The sequence below is a fragment of the Triticum dicoccoides genome, chromosome 5B, assembly GCF_002162155.2.
Source record: "Triticum dicoccoides isolate Atlit2015 ecotype Zavitan chromosome 5B, WEW_v2.0, whole genome shotgun sequence".
Lineage (NCBI taxonomy): Eukaryota > Viridiplantae > Streptophyta > Magnoliopsida > Poales > Poaceae > Triticum > Triticum dicoccoides.
In genome coordinates this window covers 657,249,183-657,257,740 of record NC_041389.1, presented here as the reverse complement: position 1 = coordinate 657,257,740, position 8,558 = coordinate 657,249,183, and positions in this window count along the sequence as shown.

Genomic DNA, 8,558 nt, shown 5'->3' with positions numbered 1-8,558 from the left:
TATTCACCACATGATATGTGTTTTGCTTGGAGCGTCATTTTATTTTGTTAGTATTTGCTTGCTGTTATTTAGAATAATGTTTTGCATCTTTAGTTTCAATAAAAATGTCAAGGATGGCCTTTACCATGCTTATTTTGCAAGTATACATGTTGTTGTTTGAAAACAGAAAGTTTACCGTTGTTGCAAAAATTCCCTAGACAATTCAGAGAATGATATAATGTTGAAACTTCTTGCATATTGAGATCTAATAAATCTTATACAGCGTAGTATTTTTCTCATAATTTTTCGAGTTAGGGAAGTATGATGAATCTTGCATTCTTTACAGACTATACTGTTTTGGCAGATTGCTGTTATGTTTGCTTGTTTAATGATTCTATTTGAGGATAGGAGTACTAAATTGCAGAGATATTTAGTATGCAATGTTGAATAATAATTTTAGTGATTTGTTACAGTAGGAAATGATAAGGTTTTTGCATTGGTTTATACTAACTTATCTCACGAGTTCTTGTTGAGTTTGTTGTGGATAAAGTTTTTGAGATTTAGGAAACCGAGATATAAAAGGAATTAAGGAGACACAAAAGCTCAAGCTTGGGGATGCCCAAGGCACCCCAAGATAATATTTCAAGAAGTCTCAAGCATCCAAGCTTGGGGATACCCCGGTAGGCATTCCACCTTTCTTCTTCAACAATTATCGGTTAGTATCGGTTAAACCTAAGTTTTTGCTTCTTCACATGAGTTGTGCTATCCTTGCAATGTCATTTTATTTTGCTTTGCTTGCTGTTTGAATAAAGTAACAAGATCTGAAATTCTTAAATGTTAGAGAGTCTTCACATACTTACATAATTATTTAACTACTCATTGATCTTCACTTATATATTTTTGGAGTAGTTTGTCATTTACTCGTGTGCTTCACTTATATCCTATGATTAAATGGTTGAATGAGTTGAATGTCATAAATCTGAAATTATATATGTCTCATTTGCTTATCCCATGGGGATTAATGACTTCACATCTAATAAGTAGAGGTTGTAAATTTATTGAAGGTTAGCAAGCATTGTACTGGTCACTTGAACAATTCATGAAAGAATATTGAAGGAAGAGAGATTTCACATATAAATATACTATCTTGGACATCTTTTATAATTGTGGGCACTCATTAAGTATGACATGCTAAAGAGTTGATGTTGTACAAGGAATACAACGTAATGGGTTATGTTTTCTCACATCTCAGTTAAAGTATATTGTCATGGATCATTCAAACATGTTGAGCTTGCCTTTCCCCCTCATGCTAGCCAAATTCCTTGCACCAAGTAGAGATACTACTTGTGCTTCCAAATATCCTTAAACCCAGTTTTGCCATGAGAGTCCACCATACCTACCTATGGATCGAGTAAGATCCTTCAAGTAAGTTGTCATGTTGCAAGCAATAAAAATTGCTCTCTAAATATGTATGACTTACTAGTGCAGAGAAAATAAGCTTTATACGATCGTGTGATATGGAAGTAATAAAAGCGACGGACTGCATAATAAAGGTTCATATCACAAGTGGCAATATAAAGTGACGTTCTTTTGCATTAAGATTTTGTGCATCCAACCCTAAAAGAACATGACAACATCTGCTTCCCTCTGCGAAGGGCCTATCTTTTACTTTATGTCTTTTACATTATGCAAGAGTCAAGGTGATCTTCACCTTTCCCTTTTTCATTGTATCCTTTGGCAAGCACCTCGTGTTGGAAAGATCCTGATATATATATCCAATTGGATGTAAGTTAGCATGAACTATTATTTTTGACATCACCCAAAGGTGAATATGTTGGGAGGCAACACAATAAGCCCCTATCTTTCTCAGTGTCCGATTAAAACTCCATAACCATAAGTATTGCGTGAGTGTTCGCAATTATAGAAGACTATATGATAGTTGAGTATGTGGAGTTTGATAAATCAAAGCTCTGACATATACCCTTCCTGAAAATAAGATGAATTGTAATTGTTTGATGACTGAGAATGAAGTTTGCTAGTTTTCAAGAAAGTTTATGGTCTATGCTTTAACATGTTAGCTTGTTACTTGATCTTGAGAAGTTTTATGAGATGAACTGTTGTTATGACATATAATCATGCTAGAAAAGGTGATTGAAATTATCATTGATCAAACTTGTGCACCTGCTAGCATTCACACTTCATAAATTCTTTCTTTTATCATTTACCTACTTGAGGACGTGCAGGAATTAAGCTTGGGGATATTGATACGTCTCCAACGTATCTATAATTTATGAAGCATTCATGCTATTTTATTATCTGTTTTGAATGTTTATGGGCTTTATTATACACTTTTATATTATTTTTGGGACTAACCTATTAACCGGAGGCCCAGCCCATATTGATGTTTTCTTGCCTATTTCAGTGTTTAGAAGAAAAGGAATATCAAACGGAGTCCAAACGGAATGAAACCTTCTGGAGCGTTATTTTTGGAACGGAAGCGATCCAGGAGACTTGGAGTTGAAGTCAAGGAAGCTTCAAGGTGGCCACGAGGTGGGGGCGCCCCCCCCCCCCCTACTGGGCGTGCCCCTTGTCTCGTGGGCCCCTCGAGGCTCCCCCGACTGACTTCTTTCGCCTATACATTCCCATATACCCTAAAAACATCAAAGAGAACAATAGATCAGGAGTTCCGCCGCCGCAAGCCTCTGTAGCCACCAAAAACCTCTCCGCAGCCCGCTCCAGCAGCCTGCCGGAGGGGGGATCCCTCACCGGTGGCCATCTTCATCATCCCGGCGCTCTCCATGACGAGGAGGGAGTATTTCACCCTCGGGGCTGAGGGTATGTACCAGTAGCTATGTGTTTGATCTCTCTCTCTCATGTTCTTGACTTCGCACGATCTTGATGTATCGCGAGCTTTGCTATTATAGTTGGATCTTATGATGTTTCTCCCCCTCTACTCTCTTGTAATGGATTGAGTTTTCCCTTTGAAGTTATCTTATCGGATTGAGTCTTTAAGGATTTGAGAACACTTGATGTATGTCTTACCGTGCTTATCTGTGGTGACAATGGGATATCACGTGATCCACTTGATGTATGTTTCGGTGATCAACTTGCGGGTTCCGCCCATGAACCTATGCATAGGGGTTGGCACACGTTTTCGTCTTGACTCTCCGGTAGAAACTTTAGGGCACTCTTTCAAGTACTTTTTGTTGGTTGAATAGATGAATCTGAGATTGTGTGATGCATATCGTATAATCATGCCCACGGATACTTGAGGTGACAATGGAGTATCTAGGTGACATTAGGGTTTTGGTTGATTTGTGTCTTAAGGTGTTATTCTAGTACGAACTCTATGATAGATTGAACGGAAAGAATAGCTTCATGTTATTTTACTACGGACTCTTGAATAGATAGAACAGAAAGGATAACTTCGAGGTGGTTTCGTACCCTACCATAATCTCTTCGTTTGTTCTCTGCTATTAGTGACTTTGGAGTGACTGTTTGTTGCATGTTGAGGCATAGTTATATGATCCAATTATGTTATTATTGTTGAGAGAACTTGCACTAGTGAAAGTATGAACCCTGGGCCTTGTTTCCTACCATTGCAATATCGTTTACGCTCACTTTTACCATTACTTACCTTGCTGTTTTTATAATTTCAGATTACAAATACTCATATCTACCATCCATATTGCACTTGTATCACCATCTCTTCGCCGAACAAGTGCACCTATACAATTTACCATTGTATTGGGTGTGTTGGGGACACAAGAGACTCTTTGTTATTTGGTTGCAGGGTTGTTTGAGAGAGACCATCTTCATCCTATGCCTCCCACGGATTGATAAACCTTAGGTCATCCACTTGAGGGAAATTTGCTACTGTCCTACAAACCTCTGCACCTGGAGGCCCAACAACGTCTACAAGAAGATGGTTGTGTAGTAGACATCAATTAGTTGCACAAAATTCTATCCAGCTGGCTTCATTCATATGGTAGTTGGTTGTCCTTATGTTCTCCAGTTGCACCAGTTTGTGCTAGTTGGGTGTCTACACACTGTTCAATTGCACAAATTGACTGCTCAGTTGGTTGCATCAGTTTTACTAGTTGGTTGTCCATATACTAGTTGGTTGTCCACATCTTCTCCATTGTACTAGGTTGGCTGCTACGTTGTCATGCTTAGGCTTGCTTCCTGATTTGTACTAGGCTGTCTATATGCTGTTTTTTGAGTTTGCATAAGTTGCTCTGCTCCCGTGTTAAAGGTGCCCCCGTAGGCACCCGTTGGCACCTTTTTTGAGCTAGCAGGGGATGAACGTCCAGGGCGCCCGTTCTGCCATTTTAGGGCGATGTAGAGCGGTTGTTCATTGTCCAGGGCTGTTGCTGTCAAGGGCAAGGGGTTTGAGATCTGTTCATGATTTCCCCTAGTCCTTCTTCAAGTTCTATGTTGAGTTCATGTTTTTGTTTTTTAGATGTGCGCATGTTGTGCGCAATGCAATGGCTGATTGAACTTGTTGTATATGTTTGTAGTTGCACAAAATTCTCCTCAGTTGGCTGCATCCATATAGTAGTTGGTTGTCCATATGCTCTGCAGTTGCACTAGTTGTCTTGGTCAGTTGGTTTACTGTTCCTAACTGTTTGTACTAGTTGGTTGTCTACACACTGTTCAGTTGCACAAGTTGCCTACTGATTTGGCTGCATCACTATGCTAGTTGGTTGTCCATGTGTTCTACACTAGACACTAGTTGCCCTGCTTAGTTTGCTTGTTGTTTTGTGCTAGGTTGGCTATCTACGCATCATTCAGTTGCACAAGTTGCCTGATTAGTTGGCTGCATCCATATACTAGTTGGCTATCCACATGTTTTGCTTTTTTGCACTAGTTGTCATGCTTAGGTTTGCTTCCTATTTTGTATTAGGTTGGTTGTCTATATGCTTAGGTTTGCTTCCTGTTTTTGCATTTCTTTTTTCCTAGTCCTTTTGTTTGTCCCAGTTGCACAAATTATCATACTCAGCTGGCTAGTTAACTATTTTTCTCCCTAGTTATTTTCTTGCCTTAGTGAAACTAGTTGGCTTATAAGCTATGCAGTTGCACAAGGCTGACTGCCCAGTTGGCTACATCACTGTAGTAGTTGGTTGTCCTCATGTTTTACAGTTTTTTTGCACTAGGTGTCCTGCTTATGTATAGAGGTTTGCATATGAAAGCAAGCTTTTATGTTTTCTCTACTTCATTTGCACATCTTCTAACTATGTTTTCTTTTCTTGTATTTCCCCCACAGGCTAAAAATGGTTATAATAGGAGGAGAAGCTGATGGCAATGAAGGAGATGTATTTTTCTCATTTTTTTCTGCATATTTGAGTTGTTTTCAACTTATCCATGTATGCTTATGTCCCTTTTTTCATGTTTTTTTGGTTGCTTAATTAGGGTTCTGGAAGTCAGTCCCTTCGCCAAAAACTCAAAGCGTGCTGCTAATCGCCAGCCACGCCCAAAACGTAATGTTGAGCAGGGAGAGGAAGTTGAGGTAAGGGCATGCTGATTACACATTCACCTTATTTTGGGTCATATATTAATTTTTTCCCATACCCATGTTTTTTTATTTCTTAGGATGTTGATCAGTTTTGGGTTGTAAATTGGACTAAACGTGCAGCAGTAGCAGGGCAAGCTGAATCATCTACTAGGGTAAGTAAATCCTTGAATATCAATGTTTCGCGGTTTTTTAGGGGCTGATGAAATTATGCAGCCGTTGGCACAACTATTTTTGTTCTAGTTGCTCAATTACCATCTTGTAGTTGACATCACTAGTCATCTTGATGTACATATAGTTTTCACAGAAGTTGACATGAGTTGGCATCTTTGTAGTTGACATCACTGGTCACCATTTTTGTGCAGGCAGCAGTTGGTGGAGGAGCTGCCTCATCTTCCGCGGCAGATGCTGAGGTATGTGGTTTTTTTGTGTGTGTTTATGAGCTATTGAACTGTTTCTTGCAAACCTTTTTTTTAGTTGTTGTTATCTTCTTTCCAACATCATGCTTTATCGTTGCACATTCCCTAGAACTTTTTGTAGTTGTCAGGTCTAGTATGTTTTCCTAGTTTTCTTGCAGGTTGCACATTGGTAGTCTTCAGTTGCCATGATGAGCTTTCTTAGTTGCACAAAAACATCATATTAGTTGGCATGATCCATTTTATGTTTATATAGTTTTTACAATACTGATCCACATGATCATTGCTAGTTTTTTCACAATCCAGTTTTCTGTCTTGTGTTTAATTTTTTAATTTTTTCATCATCAGGCCAGCGGCGAAGGAGTTGAGGTGGCTGCCCGGGAATATGTGGAGCGACCATCACAACCTGGCAGGTTAAGGGCATCACCAGGGCGGTTTGCAAAGTTCAACAGCTCGCTATCCCCGCCGCAAAAGTCTGAGCTAGTTTCAAGGTTGTTTGGGGGCCTCTTGAACTTATCAGATACACTTCCAGGGGACTTCGGTAAATTCCTGGTGCAGTCCTACCAGCCAGAGACCTCTGAAATGGTGTTCCTAGGCAGGGAAAGTATCTGTGTCGATGCTGACAGTGTTCAAAGGGTATTTGATCTTCCTAACAGGGGTCAAAAAGTCAGATATAAAGTTGACAAGGATACAACTAGGAGATTCAGAGAGACTTTCAACATACGTGGAGATTCTCATCCCCAGGTCATAACATGGACCAAGATGATTAAGGATATGGGGGGAAGAACGGATGACACATTCTTTATGGCCTGGCTGGCGGTTACATTCAGCACTTTGCTAGCACCAACCACAGCCCTGAGGTTGAGCCCAAAGTGCTACGGACTCGTGCTAGATCATCAAAACCTCAAGAACACAAACATCTGCCTTTTTATAGCAGAACACATTAATGAAGCTTTCCAGAACATGGACCAGGCGAAGCAAACTGTTTGCTGCTGCATGTATCATTTGATGGTGAGTGAAAACTAGCACTTCCATGTGTTTTTCTTCTTTTTGTGAGTTATAGTTTCTGGAAATACCCCTCATAATAACTGAAGTTTGGTTTTTCTTTTTTGGTTCTGCGGCAGATCCTGTACCTTGACACGCTTGTTCATGACATCCTGGTAAGCAACTGTGCGATACGATCGAATGCATGGGACAGTAACCTAATTGCCAGGTGATCAAGAAGGACACGATCTCTCCTGGTGTGTTCGGCAAATTACAAGTGAGTTCCCTTTTGTTTTTTTCCAACAGTGGCTATTTTTATGTTCTATTCATTTCTGCCCAGTTTTAATTCCTTGGTAGCTGCATATACGATTTTGAGATCAGCTTTTCGACACTTTTTGGTAGTTGCGCAAAAACTGTAATCAGTTGGCACAATAATGCCTGTAGTTGCACAGCTTGTAGCTCTAGTTTGGCATGTGGTCACATGTTCATTTTTGTATGAGACATCATATGTTTCAAGTTGCACAGTTTTACTTATCTTGTTGCACAGATGTGTGACAACAGTTGGCGGAAAATTCAATGGCTGATTGAACTAGTTTTTGGTTTAGTTGCACAAAATTCTACCCAGTTGGTTGCATCCCTTTTTTATTTGGTTGTTCACATGTTCTGCACTTTGCATTAGTTGTCTTCCTATTTGTACTAGGTTGGTTGTCTATTAGTCTGCTTAGTTGGGGGTTGGTCGTCCTTATGTTCAGTAGTTGTTTGCATATGTTGTTCAGTTGCACAAGTTAGTAGAAATTTAGGTAGAGATTTAGGTAGACACTTTTTGGTAGTTGCGCAAAAACTGTAATCAGTTGGCACAATAATGCATGTAGTTGCACAGCTTCTAGCTCTAGTTTGGCATGTGGTCACATGTTCATTTTTGTATGAGACATCATATGTTTCAAGTTGCACAGTTTTACTTATCTTGTTGCACAGGTGTGTGACAACAGTTGGCAGAAACATTTTTAGGTGACCTGTGGGGTGCACTTTTTTTGGTTTGTGCAGTTGCATACATGTAGAATCTTGTCTGCCCAGCTTTTTGTTGTAGTTGCACAAGTTATAACATTCTATTTTTTGTTCAACACAATATCTGTTTTGATAACCTTGTCCTTTTATTTTTCTCCTTTTCACATCAGCTTAAAGAGGAGTATAGGGGCACGGAGTAGACACCACTGTTTGGTGGTATTTTGCAAGATCAAGCATTCGTTGCATCTAAATTACCACTAACGTACAATCCGCAGGTAAGTCTTTTGCATAAAGGAGTTTCGATCATACCGACATTTCTTTTTTTTAACTGTTTATAATTGAATGAGTACTCAATTTTTTTTGTATTGATGCAGAAAAAGGCAAAGATTGCCAAAGTGGTCGATGACTTGTGCAAGGCAGTAACTAAATAGGTTGTCACCTTCATTGAAGCAGTTGCCAAGATCGATGATGAGGAACCGGATGTTGATCCATATGTACAGCAGACATCAACGGGAACCGCTCCGTCACGCCGTGCTCCAAAAAGGAAGAGACTGGTTTCACCTATACAAGAAGAAGAAGAGTTTGATGAGGAGGAGTCAGAAGAAGATGATGAAATGGAAGTACCACAAGATGTTGAATATGATGGGGAGACAGATGAGGAT